This window comes from Hypanus sabinus, chromosome 19 (genome assembly GCF_030144855.1).
Source record: "Hypanus sabinus isolate sHypSab1 chromosome 19, sHypSab1.hap1, whole genome shotgun sequence".
NCBI lineage: Eukaryota > Metazoa > Chordata > Chondrichthyes > Myliobatiformes > Dasyatidae > Hypanus > Hypanus sabinus.
Window position 1 is genome coordinate 14,571,149 of NC_082724.1, and position 16,770 is coordinate 14,587,918.

The 16,770-nt window shown below is 43.3% G+C and overlaps 1 protein-coding gene across 3 annotated transcripts in view; it reads right to left on the reverse strand.

The window, feature by feature from the left end:
* The window catches only part of LOC132377744 (protein shisa-5-like), a 106,500-nt gene that overhangs the window by 24,986 nt on the left and 64,744 nt on the right, over window positions 1–16,770 (reverse strand). The gene's annotated exons all lie outside the window — the stretch shown is intronic.

Below are 16,770 nucleotides of genomic sequence, written 5' to 3' on the forward strand. Positions count from 1 at the left end.
ACTGTAAAGTTCTCGTGCCGCCCCAATAAGAGAGTAGAATATTCAGAATGGCATGTCATGAGCAAGGTACCAACGTAGTTTCCAGCGAACCACACACACACATTCTGCACTGTCACTGGCTCACTCGGGCCTCTCCAGAAAGGGAAACCTACCACTAAGAGAGCTTTGTGACATTCCTGATTTGTCTAAAGTAGGGCTATTTAATTCCAAGTGAGCGCATTCTAATATGCAGTTTTGTAACAGGACCCCTAATGATCACAAGATATATCATTAGCCATGCCCTTATGATTTTTTGTTATTCAGTAGTTCTTGTTAAAGCTAACTGCTTGATTTGACAAAAGTTACTTGGATACGTGGCAGCAGAGCAGTCAGGCTGAATGAAGTTCTCTTTTCTAAGCTCCTTTTAAGTGGTTTATTTATTCTTATTTCATGAAGCAGCACGTTTACAGGCCCTTCTGGCCCAGTGAGGCTATGCTGCCCAGTTACACTGAGGTGACCAATTACAGACGTCCCACCTCTCCCGGAAGTCTCCCGCATATTTTCAGTAGCTCCCTGACGCCCGCAAACTACATAGAATATCCTGGAAATCGATGAGAGAGAGAGGGAGATAGAGAGAGACAGAGCGCGTGAGAGCGAGATAAAGCGAGAGCAAGATAGAGATAGAGATAGAGCGTTCCAAAAAAAGAAAATATAAAACGTACTTCACCCCAGACTACACTTAAGTGTACCCTTGCCTAATCGAGGTCAGAAATAATGACAGTGTTGCTCGCTGCACTGTTTGCAACAGTGACTTTTCTATTGCCCATGGTGGGTTAAAATGTAAAAGACATGTTGGGTGAGTTTAACAGGTGTCATTTGTTCATTAGCATAGCTAACGTTATTTAAACTAGCTGGCTGGCTGCTAAGGAGCTACTCTGTTGCAGACATCCCACCTCTCCCGGGAGTCTCCTGCAAACTGATGGTGCTACCTCCCTGAAATGAGTTTTTGCAAGGTGGGATGTCTGACATTAACCTATTAAACTGAATGCCTTTGGACTGTGGGAGGGAAGCAGACCCCCTCCCCCAGAGGAAACGCACACGGTCACGGGGATAACATGCAAACTCCTTACAGGCAGCTGTGGAATTCAACCTGGGTTGCTGCCTCTGTAATAGTGCGCCACCCCTAATTTACGTCCCAAACAATGCCCTTGCAAAAAACATCCAGTGTGCTTCTCCACAATCCAAAGTTAAGTTCTTTAACTTTTTTTTGATTGAAAGTTCAGATTGCATTCAATATACTTAGACTAAAGACTTTGCAAGGTCATTTTATGAGCAAGTCCCAGGTTATGGGACAGACCAGTTAAAGTATCTGTTGATTAGTGGAATACCTGCTATTTTGTTTCTCCGATTCTCTTCACACCCATTTTTTCTTCTAAACTAGCATGTAGGATGAATATATCAGAGGATCTTCAGATGAAACTGATCTTTCACAGACCACAGGCCTCAATGTTGCTGTTTAGGCCTCTCATTTCTGGTTGATAATGATAGTGCTTTGGATCTTCCTAAATCTAATTTAAGTTCGAGGTTCAAAGCAAATTTATTATCAAAGTACATATGTCACCATATACTACCCCAAGATTAATTTTTGTAGGCATTCACAGAAAAACAAAATACAGTAGAATCAATGAAAAACCACCCTCAAAGACTGACAGATAACCAATATGCAAAAGACAAACGGTGCAAATACCAAAAAAATAATACTGAGAATAACAGGTTTAAAGTGCTTGAAAGTGGGTGCTTAAGTTGTGAACAACACACACAAAATGCTGGAGGAACTCAGCAGGCCAGGCAGCATCAATGGAGAAAAGCACAGTTGACATTTCGGGCACTTTGGCAGGCCAGTAGCATTGACTGTACTCTTTTCCCTGAATGCTGTCTGGCCTGTTGAGCACCTCTGGCATTTTGTGTGCGGCTCGGATTTCCAGCATCTGCAGACTTTCTCTTGTCTGTGCTTAAGATGTGGAATCAGTTCAATGTTGAGGTGTGTGAAGATATCCACGCTGGGTTCAGGAGCCTGACGGTTGAAGGGTATCAACCGTCCTTGAACCTAGCAGTGTGGGACCCAAGTTAGTGAATGTTTCTTTGATTGGTGGACAAAATTTGAGATCTTGTGCATAATTTTAATATTTTCATGTTTGTATGGCTTACACCAGTACTCCTGTGCCTATAACCGGTGGTGGCATGCCATGCAATTCACCGTCAATAAATATCATAAGCCATTGGGCCAGCACAATTAGGTGCTATTAATTGACATGGAAAACATACAAGACATTTAGAATTGTAAATTATCCTGAAGTAATAGCTTTATTACAAACACAGAAAAGACTTAGATTCCATTCACCCACAAAAATTAAAGTACATCGAAGGAATGCGGTTCAGAATGCCAAACTGCTCCAGCTTGGCCAAAGACTTTAGTGAGAGTCAACTATTGCCAGCAACTCCGTATTTGCTTTATTTCAACACATTTACAGAGATCATTTTCAGTGTAGACCAACACAATATTGAAAGGAAGTCACACATACATCTACCTCTACATAATTGCTGTTTACAGTTAGAGTTAAGTCCACATTTTACTTGGCTGGCCTATAAGCTCAACAAAAGGGTGCCAGTTTATTCAAACAGGCAGATGGGAATGTCCGCGGTGGAGCAGTGCCATAGCTCTTGTACAACACAGCACTGACACACAATCTACTGCCATGTTTATAAATCCAAGAACATTCTTGAAAGTTCCTCATTTTTGTAAGCAGCCAAAATTCTCCAAAGTATCAGTGCTCTTTTTATTCTGACCCTTGTTCATCCACATCTACATTCTTGGTGACCATCTTCCCAAACCTCCCTCAATCTCCACTGTTCTTTCCTCCTTTTAGATGCTCCTTAAACTCTACCCACAGTTCTACCGACATTTGTCCTAATGTGGGTCAGCAACATTTGTTTTGCTGAAGTAACACACACACACACACAAAATGCCAGAGGTACCTTAGCAGGTCAGGCAGCATCTATGGCAGGGGTGGGCAAACTTTTTGACTTGAGGGCCACAAAGGGTTCTAAAATTTGACAGGGGGGCCAGACCAGGAGCAGATGGACGGAGTGTTTTGGTAATACACCTCATAAGAGAAAATAAAATATCATGGGATATGTAGAAAACATGTGCTTTAATTTCAATTAAAAATGAACAAATGCATTACAACAAAATATCTGTCTTTGAAGTCCCATGGTATTTAGCTATTTATTGAAATGACTTTTAAAACACTGAAAATTAAATGAATAAAATACAGCTTTTTTTAATAGTAACAGTTATTATTTTAAAGCACTGAAAATTCTGTTATCCTTCAAGATATTATCATCATCACTCTCCTCCTGACTGTCTTTATTTCAAAAATGGTAGGAGATGCAGGTCTACTTGTCCTGCTCCTTCTTATTCAATTGTCCCCGTGCCAAAACTCAACGACGACCCGCACAATGACAGAACAGGGAGAGCGCGCCGGTATGCGGAGCTCTGTGCTCGCAAATCCCCGCAGGCGATCTCTCTTAGCCGGAACGCTGACTAATTGTGAGCCGGTTCGGATGTGCCAGGAAATGAGTCGCCACAAGGTCACAAAGTAAAGTGCAAATGTGGAGTAATACACTACACCTCAACAAAGGTCAATGTATATAGAGTGCGTCATCTATTGGGAAAATGCCAGAATTGCAGGGAGAAAACGTTAACAAGGTTTATTAATATAATTTCATCAAGTTCTGCGGGCCGGATTAAAAAGCTTAACGGGCCGCATATGGCCCGCGGGCCGTAGTTTGCCCATGCCTGATTTATGGAGAGGAATAAACAGTCACCGTTTCGGGACGAGACCCTTCTTCAGGACTGGAAAGGAAGTGGCAAGATGCCAGAATAAGGTGAGGGAAGGGGAAGGGGAAGGAGGACAAGCTCGAAGGTGAGAGGTAAAGCCAGGTGGGTGGTAACAGCGGTAACAGGGGGTAACAAAATGGCAGATGAGCTGAGTAGTATTTTTGCAACAGTCTTCATGGTGGAAATTCCAGATGTCGGGGGTCATGAAGTTACGATAACTAGAGAGAAGGTTCTTGGGAAACGGAAAGGTTTGAAGGTAGTTAAGTCACCTGGACCAGATGGCATTCTGAAAGAGGCGATGGAAGAGATCATGGAGGTATTATTAATCTTTGAAGAATCACCAGATCCTGGAATGGTTCTGGAAGACTGGAAAAACATCACTCCACTCTTCAAGAAGGCAGAGAGGCAGCAGAAAGGAAACTATAAGTCTGACATCAGTGGTTGGGAAGATGTTGGAGTCAATCATTAAGGATGAGGTCTCAGGGTACTGAAGGCACATGATAAAATAGGCCATAGTCATCAAAGGAAAATCTCGCCTGACTAATCCGTTGGAATTCTTTCAAGAAATACCAAGCAGGATTGATAAAAGAGAATTGGTTGATATTGTGTACTTGGATTTTCAGAAGGTCTTTGAAAACGAGGTAACACACACGAGGCTGCTTAACAAGCTACGAGCCCATGGCATTACAGGAAAGATTCTAGCATGGATAAAGCAGTGGCTGGGTGGCAGAGAGCAAAGAGTGGGGGGAAAAGGGAGCGTTTTCTGGCTGGCTGCCTGTGACTAGTGGTGTCCCACAGGGATCTGTGTTGGGACCAATTCTGTTTATGTTGTATGTCAATGATTTGGATGAAGGAAATTGTGGCTTTGTTGCAGTTTGCAGATGATATGAAGAAAGGTGGAGGAGCGGGTAGTTTTGAGGAAGTACAGAGGCTACAGAAGGGCTTAAACGGATTGGGAGAATGGGCAAAGAAGTGGCAGATGGAATACATTGTCAGGAACTGTATGGTCATGCACTTTGGTAGAAGTTGTTAAAGGGACGACTATTTTCTAAATGGAGAGAAAATGTAAAAATGCTGAGGTGCAAAGGGACTGGGGAGTCCTTGTGCAGAATTCCCTAAAGGTTAATTTGCAGGTTGAGTCTGGGTGAGGAATGCATTAATTTCAAGAGGACTAAAATAAAAAAAGCAAGGATGTAATGTTGAGACTTGAGACTGGTGAGGCCTCACTTGGAGTATTGTGAAAGGATGTGCTGAAACTGCAGAGGGTTCAAAGGAGGCTCACAAAAATTATTGACGATTGATTGGACTGTCATATGAAGAGTGCTTGAAGGTTGTGGGCTTGTATTTGCTGAAATGCAGAAGAATGATGGGTGAGCTCATTGAAACCTATAAAAATGGTGAGAGGCCTTGACAGAGAGGATGTTTCCTATGGTGGGAGAGTCTAAGACCAGAAGACACAGACTCAGAACAGAGGGGCATCCTTGTAGAATGGAGATGAGGAGGCATTTCTTCAGCCAGAGAGTGGTGTATCTGCGGAAGTCTTTGCCACAGGCAGCTGTGGAGGACAAATCTTTATGTACATTTAAAGCAGAGATTGATTCTTGATTTATCAGGGCATGAAGGGATACAAGGAGAAGGCAAGAGTTTGAGACTGAGAGGAAAATTGGATCAACTGTGATGAAATTGCAAAGCAGATTCAATGCGCCAAATGGCCTAATTCTGCTTCTTATGCTCTTGTGGTCTAAGAGAGATGGAGGACCTTCGTTGTTCTGTGCCAGCAGATGTAATGGGTGCTAATTAGGTAAGTGGCACAGTGTAGACAGAAAATTCAAGTGTATTCTATCTGTAGGTCAACTATGGTCCAGCTGCCAACATTCTTGCTTCTATGTTTGGAAACAGTGAGATCAAACCCCATTCTGGAAATGAAAGTACTGGAATATAGACAGTCCAAAGTGTTACGTTAGCAGAGGTAAAACCTCTTCAATATGGTTTAAACCAGAACCCCACCGCTCCCTCAGGTGGCTGCAAATAATCCAGCAAACTATTTCAAAGATAACCAAGGAAGAGCCTAGGTCAGGGGTCGGCAACGTTTACCACTGAAAGAGCCAATATGGACCCATTTCCCACAGAAAAGAAAACACTGGGAGCCACAAAACCCGTTTGACATTTAAAATGAAATAACACTAAAAATAACAACGGTTTTTTTTGCCTTTATGCTATGTATAAACAAACTATAATGTGTTGCATTTATGAAATTGATGAACTCCTGCAGAGAAAACGAAATTACATTTCTGCATGCAACAAAAACATTTTGAACTCCGAAAAAAAGACTCCATAGGTTACTCCATAGTTAGCCTACCTTGGATCGAAGAATTAAAAGAAATCACGCACTGGCGGGTGTCAGGCATTGGCAGTGGTGATGTATATTAATAGCGATAAAAAACACGTTGTAGCGGTGTAGCGCTACACACAGCGCTAAAATAAAGGCACTGCAGTCAAAGGTAACTTTATTTGAACTAAACAGCCTTGATTTAAAGCCTCCCTCAACCCGTCCCCGTGGGCGCGGATGCTCCAAAAGACACGTACTCACAAACCCCCGTAGGCTATCTCCCTTAGCCGGAACGGTGGCTAATTGTGAGCCGGTTCGGATGTGCCAGGAAATGGGGTCTCCACAACGTTTTTAGATTGTACAAGATCACCATAATCTTCAAATTTTGAATTACATTTCAAAAACTAACAAACCACGGGGAGCCACAGCACAGAGATCAAAGAGACGCATGCGGCTCCAGAGCCGCGGGTTGCCGACCCCTGGCCTAGGTTATAGTTCAATGAATGGCAAAGGGGATTATCTGATCGTTATCACATTGTGGGCAAGTCAACTGTTGTATTTCCAGTACAACAGGGATAACACATTGAATTTCCCATCGGCTGTTTAATACTCAAGGTTGCTCTGCCACATATTCCAACTCTTGCCCGCCTTGTTTAGTCATCAGCATCGATGGACTGCTTTAGACTTGGCCTTCCAGCACAGCGAGGCGTCCACAAAGGCACGTTGCCAACCGGCACACTCCAGGCTGCAGACAGGAGAAGGTGCCGAGGCTCGGTGAAGATAACACAAACACTTCATGGTAAAGGATGGCAGTCTAGGCTCCTTCAGCTACCACATCAGGAGGAGCTGAGTTGTGTGGGGACTTACACCCACGAGACCACATGTGTTTGGCAGTGTCACTATGTTTTAATAAAAATTATGTTCACCAAATCACACTAAGAGTTTAAGGAGCTTTTTCACTTTCTCTTTTTGTATATATTTTATTATGAAAAAGATTTATTTTTGAAATATGAAAGCAGTGTAAAGCAATCCAAGAGACATATTGAGAAGCAATGGACCAGCAAGCAACATCACGTTACGCACGGGGTTGGAAACATTTGAAAAACATCCGCTATTCTGCAGGCAACTGCAACCCTACCATGAGGCCTGATCTGGCTGGATAGAGCCACCCAGCAAATGCCCGACTGTCCTCCAACAGAGAGGATGCAACAGTTCTCCAGAGCTTACGCAGGAATGCTGGCTCCTGAACTACCTCTTGGCAGGATCTTTCCATTTAGGACTTGAGGCATCTGCAAAACATCAGTTCTGCCCCTCCCTGGGATATCAGTGGTGAGCATGGACAAAACAGGAAGTCCTGGTCAATTGTTTCTGCTCTAGAAACGTCCACAGAATACTGTCGTGCTTAATTTCCTCAGGAATTACCATCATTTCAAAAAAACAGCATCAACAACTTCCCGCTCTCCCCTCCCCTCACTTGCCAGCTCTTGCTCCACCCATTTTCCTCCGTCTTTTTATACTGGCCATCTTTCAAAGTAAATTTATTGTCAAAGCACATATATATCACCATATACCATCCTGAGACTCACTTTCTTGCAGACATTCCCAATGCAACAAAACACACGAGAATCAGTGAAAAAAAAACACATAGCAATTGGTTATTTTTGACCTTATTGTGTAAGAGCAATAAAAACACAAAATGCTGGCAGAACTCAGCAGGCCAGACAGCATCTACGGGAGAAGGTAGTGACGACGTTTTGGGCCGAAACCCTTTATCAGGGTTTCATCAGGAAACGTCGTCACTACCTCCTCCCATAGATGCTGTCTGGCCTGCTGAGTTCTGCCAGCATTTTGTGTTTTTATTTATTTCCAGCATCTGCAGATTCACTTGAATTGCTAAAAGCAACAGACTGAAAGTAAAAAAAAAACAATAAATACTTAGAACACGAATTGTAGAATGCTTAAACGCGAGTCCAGAGATTGTGGGGAATCAGTTCAGCGTTGGGGTGAGTGAAGTTATCTCCTCTGGTTCAAGAGCCAGATGGTTGAGGGGGACTATCTTCTCCCAAACTTGGCGGTGTGGGACTTGACTCTCCTGTACCTCCATCATGATGACAGCAGATAGAAGAGAGCATGGCCTGGATATTAGGGGCCCTTGCTGATGGATACTGCTTTCCTGCGACAGCACTCTTTGTAAATGTGCTCAATAGTTGCGGGGTGGGGGAGCGGTTTTATCTGTGATGGACTAGGCTGTATTCAATATTGTAGGATTTTCCATTCACACCAGGCCACAACGCAATCAGTCGGTGTACTCACCACCACGCACCTATAGATGTTTGTCAAAGTTCTTAGATAACATACCTAATCTGTGCAAACTTGTAAGAATGTAGAGGCGCTGTTGTGCCTTCATTGAAGACAAACTGGCAAATATAAAAGAAATCCTAACACTGAGAGAACATGAGATTAGAGTCCTTGAGAGTGAGACCAGACGCGAAGCTTTGACCCAAAATGTCGATTGTCCATTTCCCTCCATAGACACTGCAAAGCTCCCAAGTCTGTTGTGTAGATACTAAGCTACCTTACTGAGAATGCTGCTCTCCAAACAGCATGAAGCTTTGAAGAGGTGGCCCCCGTTTTTCGAACGTTCGCTTTACCACAGCTTGCTGTTACGAAAGACCTACATTACTACATGTTTTCTCTAACCAAAGAGGATTTTCGCTTTTACGAAAAAAAGACGCCCGCTTTATACATGTGTATACCCAGAGAGACTACAATGACCGTGAAGTCTTGTGCGGGCAGTTGTTTGCGCATGCGTATACGTGCTGATTTTTTTTCTCCAAATTGATTTTGGCTCGCTGTCTTCCCGAGTTTGATAGTGAAACTACACCGTACCTACAATATCTCTACTTTAAATAGGGTGTATATTTATCATATCATTCCTGCTTTTACTATATGTTGGTGTTATTTTAGGTTTTGTGTGTTATTTGGTTTGATTTGGTAGGTTATTTTTTGGGTCTGGGAACGCTCAAAAATTTTTCCCATATAAATTAATGGTAATTGCTTCTTCGCTTTACGACATTTCGGTTTACAAATGGTTTCACAGAAACGCTCTACCTTCAGATTACAGGGGAAGCCTGTATAGCCCAGGACCCATGCAATCCGGTGGCCTCTGTTCTGGGGCAAGGCCTACAGTGATGCCCCAACCATTAGCCTGTATAGTACAACAGTTTTAAGTACTGATGATTTAACTTGTGAGAAACGTGGATTCCCATGACCATCTTACATAATCACTACCACACGTGGAATCAATCAAATAAGTAGAAATAGCAGAGTTGGCATAAGATTACTGCAGTTTAGAATGTGGCACCATGAACACTGCAGAAACTCAAACTCAAAACACATTCAATTTCTTGGCAGTTACATCAGACCTGTAGCTGAGCTAGCGGGGGGGGGAAGGAGGATTCCTCATTAGGCAATTCTTCCTCCTCGATATAAATGATTCCATACAGGGAGAACAAAAAGAATGTTAACATCAAAATCGTGGACAAACCCAAATGACCTCATCCTATCATGTAATCAAATATAATTAAAGCTTACAATCAAGCTATTGCAACACTCCTTATTTACATGGAACATCATAACGTTTTATGACGCGCCAACCACCATTTGGAGCAGGAAATCTCAGTTTTCCAATAGCAAGGTTTCTGTGCTGAGAATAAAACCCTCAAATTCCCTTCCTTCTTTACACGTTGTGTTGGATGACGTAAGCGATCATGGTTCTGCTGAAGGGTCTCGGCCCAAAACGTCAACTGTAATCTTTTCCATAGATGCTGCCTGGCCTTCTGAATTCCTCAGTGTGTTGCTTGGATGTCCAGCATCTGCAGATCTTCTCTTGTTTGTAATGGTCTTTCCATGACTATAGTTGATCCCGGCAAATTTTTCTGGTTTGCCATTGCCTTCTTCTGGACAGTGTCTTTACAAATGGATGACCCCAGCTATTATCAATGCTTTTCCGAGATTGTCTGCCTGGCGTCAGTGGTCGCATAGCCAGGACTTGTGGTATGAACCAGCTGCTCATACGACCATCCACCTTCTGCTGCCATGTCTTCAAATGACCGTGTCTGAGGGGCTAAAGCAGGTGCTACACCTTGCCCAAGGGGTGACTTGCAGGCTAGCAGAAGGAAGAAGAGCTGTACACATCCTATAGCGGAGATGTATCTCCAACCTGCCACTCTTCCCTGCCTTATCTTCTCCAAAACACACTCACTTCCTTTCCCTGCAATCCACCTCTCCCACCAAGCCTTCGGCCATCTTTCCGGTTACCTTTAATCCTGTGGCATGCATGTGTTAGGGCAGGCAAGAATTCCTTACCCTTTGTTACAAACCCTCACAGAGGTAGTGATGCCCTAGGAATTGCTACAGTAGGCAGAGAGTAGTTCTTCAGAACTCCAGGTGAGGGTCTCCTAGACCTGGATCCAGCAAGTCAGGATTGAATGTGCCTTCGAGAGGAACCTGAGGTGAGGAAAAACAACTGTGTCCTCTTCATGACTTTCCAGTATAATCATTGGTACCAATTAATGCTGGGATATTTCACCCCATTAAAAAGAATTATACAAACAGGGTTAAAATTGTAATTTATTACAGCAAGTCCATAGAATATTACTCCAATGTAACTAAGGTTGATGTGCCTTCTCCAGCTCTGTACAATGCCACCTTGTTGTTCTCTGATCCTGCAGACAGGCCACAGCAATCTTGAGACCTGGTGAAATGGAGTGTTACATTGAACTGCAGTGATTATAAATGACCTTATTTGACTTGGCTTTACAATCAGTCCACTGATTATACTATTAAGGTTTGACCTGGATTCATCTCTACCTCCCCATTTTCAGTGTGACTCCATTACAAAGCAGTAACTCAACTCCATCCTATCCACCTTGCTAAGCATCCCTACTCTCCGTCACCATGGCTGCTGGGGAAAATTAATAAGGTTTCTCCAACAGCACCTTCAAAAATGCAACCTCTTACCTGCAAGGTCCCAAAGTCCTTGTAGTCACCATTCACGTACCAAAATATGACTGCCATTCCTTCCTGAATATTGAGTGTAAGTGTAGAGCCATCTATTCAAAATCACCAAAGGAGTTCCCTCCTTACAATAACTGCAGCTGTTCAAGGCAACCTCTCACCAATACCTTGTCAAGGCCCAATAAACAGTTTTTCCAGCTAGCAATACCCGCCCAAATACATCTGAACAGTAAATATTACGACTACTAATATCATAATGCCTATAATAGTAATGCTATGAAGGCTATCCTTATTTTGATTCAAATTCCCCTGAAGACCTGTTGAACACAACGACGGTTATGGGTCAAGAAATTTGCAGTGGGGGCACAGCAAATTAAAGTTCAACTTTTCTTGGATTAACTACTAAGAGCATAGCTGAAGCCTTGAGCACTCATCAGACCTTGAAAAGAAAGCACAACAGCACAACCAAGGCAACACTCTTGGCCTCTGATTGAGTAATTGTTATTCTGTAACCCCCCCCCCCCCCATTCTCAAGTCTAACCTGGTTAAAAATAATTATGATTTTTGTCCTTATACTGATATTCATGTATTATACTTAATAATTTCATTGGTAGAGTTAAGATTGTTTTTGCTTAAATCAGCAATTCAGGATTGCCGTAGCAACTGATTTCTAATTTGGTAAAGTTATTTTATATCCCTTGGTTATAAAACCAACCATTATCAATATCGGAAAATACTTAGCCAGGAATATAATAAACAGAACCTAAACAATATAAACATCTAACGTGTGATGACGGGACCATTTGAAAATCATGAATTGGCTTCAAACACCTACCTGGCTTCTTTCATTACAACGACCATAACCCCAACATACAACCTCTGTTACTCCGGTCCCATTTGTCACCAAGTCTATTTCAGCTAACATTCACTGGATCACAATTAACATGCATATCATTAAGCTGTTTAAGCTTGCTCAGCCATTCAACAAGTTCATAGTTTATCTGACTTGCACCTCAACTCTGCCCATTTTGAGTAACTTTTGTATGTCACCAAAGACTGTAGAAATGGCAACATCCATCATTAAGGACCCCATCACGCAGGACATACCGTCTTCTCATCGCTACCATGAGGGAGGAGGTACAGGGGCATGAAGGCACACACTCAACAATTCAGGAACAGCTTCTTCCCCTCTGCCATCTGATTCTTGAATGGATAATGAATCCATGAACTTTACCTCACTACTTTTTTTAATTTTTGCACTACTTATTTAATTTAGTGTGTGTGTGTGTGTGTGTGTGTGTGTGTGTGCACGTGTGTGTGTGCATGTGTGTGTGGGGGGGAGAGAGCAAGAGAGCGAGCGAGAGACACACACACACATTATATTATATTCTTCTCTCTTTGGCTGCCCATCAATTTTCGATGATGACTGAGGCCTGGGCAAGGTTGCATGGAAGACCAGCAGTTGCCCATGCTGCAAATCTCCCCTCTCCATGCCACCGATGTTGTCCAAGGGAAGGGCAAGGGCCAATACAGCTTGGCACTGATGTCGTCACAGAGCAATGTGTGGTTAAGTGCCTTGCTCAAAGACACAACACACTGCCTCAGCTAAGGCTCAAACTAGCGACCTTCAGATCACTAGACTGACGCCTTATCCACTTGGCCACGTGCCAAATATATAATAATAATAATTATATATGGGAAGCTTACAAGTTTGTGTGTGTTTTATGATAGGAACCTGTTTTTTTTCTGACAGGAGATTTGTTTTATTGGTGGGGGGAATGCTTTGACAACAAAAGTAAACAGGATAAAGCTTCTAAAGAACAAATGTCAAAATGAGATAATGGAGGAATGTTTATGGAATAGAACAACTTAATTACTGTTCTCTGTAAAAGTATAGAAGTGCTCTGTTTGAACCATAAGATCAAAGTTATTTTTCCAGATGATACTTGGCTGGAAAATGTAACTCCCCTTGCAAGTAAAATAATAAATGCATTATTAATGTCATCCACTCTGAATTTGTTGTAGTTTGTTTCCTTACATTAGAAGACCTAGTTGAGTTGTACACAACAAGACCCTGAGTCCAGGAATGCCACAGAAATCTGCAGTCGACCACAAATCAGCTTTTCTTCTGCCGAGCAAATACTTGGGGGAGGTGGTGGAGAGCAGGGGCAGCTCCAGCTCTCGCCTGGGCACCATGCCACTGCGTGCCCAGTGGAGTGCACCAGCTTCAACCATGTCCCATCTTAACGCATAATTCATTGATCTGTATGGACGGCTCCTCACTGTTCCTTTGGTACATGTGACAACGATAAACCAATTTACATTGATAGGTCCATGAAGCCCAGGGAGGCTGCTTGCCAAGTTGCATGGGGCTACTTGGAATATTTTGCATTGAGATAAGCAAATTAACAAAAGCACTAGATTTCAAACAGGGGCTCCCAAACTTTTTTGTGCCATGGACCCCTTAACAGAGGGGTACGTCGAACCCAGATTGGGAACCCCTGGTTTACAATGTCACTTGGAACCATTTTCCCACCCGTGTACTGATATGAGAAGCTCCTGCTGGCCCCATCTGGGAAGGCAGCAGTGTTCTCTAAACCGCAAAATGATTGACAAAAGAAACAAGCTTTAAGACCCAGAGAGCTTGGCTCCAACCCTGCATTACGTCTGTAAGTTCAAGAACCTTAAATGATTGGATTCTGAGTAATTTCTTCTTCTTGTGACCAAAGGGGAAGAGGGTTGTGTGTGCACTTTGTGCATTGTGGAATCTCACGAAAGTTGGTTCTCTCCAACGTGATTGCCATAATTGAGCTTGTTTGCTCAATTATGGGGTTTTCCTGTCACTGAAGGATCGGGCGGGGGGGGGGGGGGGAGGCGTAACTAACTATTAACTTCCATAGCAAACACTTTATTGAGGTTGGTCTATCATGGGTAGAGCCCTCCCCACCATTGAGAACACCTACGCTAAGTGCTGTCATAGGAGAATAGTGTCCTTTATCAGGATAAACTCACCATGCTCTCTTCACGCTGCTGCCATCAGGAAGAAGGTACAAGAGCCTCAGGACTCTCAACCACTGGGTTCAGGAACAGTTATTACCCCTCAACCATCAGGCCCTTGAACCAGAGGGAATAAGTTCACTCAACTCCATTCGCCCCATCAGTGGACTGTTCCTTCACCCTACGGACTCACCATGTGCTAAGATGAAGCCACCCTCAGGGTGGAGGAGCAACATCTTGCATTCCATCTGGGTAGCCTCCAATCTTATGGCATGAACTTCGATTTCTCCTTCCAGGTAAAAAAAATGTTTCCCTCGCCCTCCCGTCGTTTTCTATTCCCCACTCTGACCTTTCACTTATTCTCACCTGGCTATTACTTCCCCGGGTCCCCTCCTCCTTCCTTTTTTCCTATTGTCCACTCTCCTCTTCTTACAGATTCCTTCTTCTCCAGCCCTTGACTTTTCCCACTCACCTGGCTTCATCTATCACCTTCTACCGTCCTTTCCCTCCCCCCACCTTTTTATTCTAACGTCATCCCCCTTCCTTCTCAGTCCTGACGAAGGGCCTTAGCCCAAACTGTTTATTCGCTTCCACAGCTGCTGCCTGACCTGCTGAGTTCCTCCAGCATTTTGCTTCTGAACCTGGTGGTGTGGGAATATTGAAAGCAAGTCGTGAAATAAAACTCTGCAACTATAAAATCCCAATCCTTAAACTATTTGAAGAGCAGTCTCCTTCTCTCTAACACTTCAGGTGATTTTTGTGGCCAGCAGTTTAAAGTTGGTCAGCAATGGGGAAGTGGATAGCTATCACGCATAATCACATGCTTTACCAGAAGCTCAAATTAAATTCCACTTACGATGCAGCAACCTCCTGACAAATAGTTCTACCACCCCCCGAATTTCCTTGTATCGTTATAATGTACTGAAGCAGTCTAAACAATTAATGCAGCTTGAAGCAGTTTTGGACAATTGTATGTTGTGGGCTCCCATACAAACACTAATTTCCTATCATTCATCAAACTTGCTTCATTTATGGAAAGTCTGCAATTTTTCAATGTGGAATAACAGAGACATTTTTTTTGAGATCCTTAAAAAAAAAAGTATTTTCTGTACACACTTTTGGTACGTATACATATTTTGCATGAAATAGATAACTGCATTTTCTTTCTAAAACTTTATTTAAATCTAATTAATCTGAAGTTAATAGAAATTACATAACTGGCTCTATTATGTCAGCATTTTTTTTTTAAACAGCACATCTGTTGTCTTGCTAATCCCTTTTCCTGTTGCACCAGCACAGAATAACAATGTTTAAAACTTAAAGATGGGAAATTCTACAGTTGCTAGAGCTGTAAAGCAACGCACAGAATATGCTGGAGGAACCCAGCAGGCCAGGCTGCGTCTATGGAAAAGAACAAATAGTCAAAGTCTTAGGCCTAGACCCTTCTTCAGGACCGGAAAGGAAGCGGGAAGACACAAAATTTATTCAAAGGATTTATTAAGGAAATTATTAAGAGATTGGACACGCTAGAGGCAGGAAACATGTTCCCGATGTTGGGGGAGTCCAGAACCAGAGGACACAGTTTAAGAATAAGGGGTAGGCCATTGAGAACAGAGTTGAAGAAAAACTTTTTCACCCAGAGAGTTGTGGATCTATGGAATGCTCTGCCTCAGAAGGCAGTGGAGGCCAATTCTCTGGATGCTTTCAAGAAAGAGTTAGATAGAGCTCTTAAAGATAGCGGAGTCAAGGGATATGGGGAGAAGGCAGGAACGGGGTACTGATTGTGGATGATCGGCCATGATCTCACTGAATGGCGGTGCTGGCTCGAAGGGCCGAATGGCCTACTCCTGCACCTACTGTCTGTTGTCAAATTGGACAGGTGGTGGGGGCAAGGGAAGGAAGCTAGCTGGAAGATTATAGGTAAAGCCAAGTGGGTGGGGAAAGTAAACAGCTGGAGAAGAAGGAATCTGACAGGAGAGGAGAATGAGGAGAATGGATCACAGGAGAAAGGGAAAGAGGAGGGAACCCAGGCAGAGGTGATAGGCAGGGGAGAAGCAAGAGGCCAGAATGGGGAGTAGAAAAAGAGGAGGGGGGGAGGGAATTTTTTTTAACCAGAGGGAGAAATCAATATTCATACCGTCTGGTGGAATATAAGTTGTTGCTCCTCCACCCTGTGGGTGGCCTAAACTTGGCACGAGAGGTGGTCTTGGATCAACATGTCAGAAAGGGAATGGGAATTAAAATGCTTCGCCACCTGGAAGTTCTACTTTTGGCGGATGGAGTGAAGGTACTCAACGACATGGTCCCCCAAGTTACGACAAGTCTCACCAATGTGGAGGAAGCTGCATCAGGAGCACCAGGCATAATGGACACCCCCAGAAGGTTCGCAGGTGAAGTGTCGCCTCACCTGGAAGGACTGTTAAAACTTAAAGTGGCATTTCTTCAAGTCCACTAGATGTGGACTTTAAGTTCAATTGTCATTCAACCATACATGAATACCTCCGAATACAGTCAAACAAAGCGGCGTTCCTCCAGGGCTCAGCAG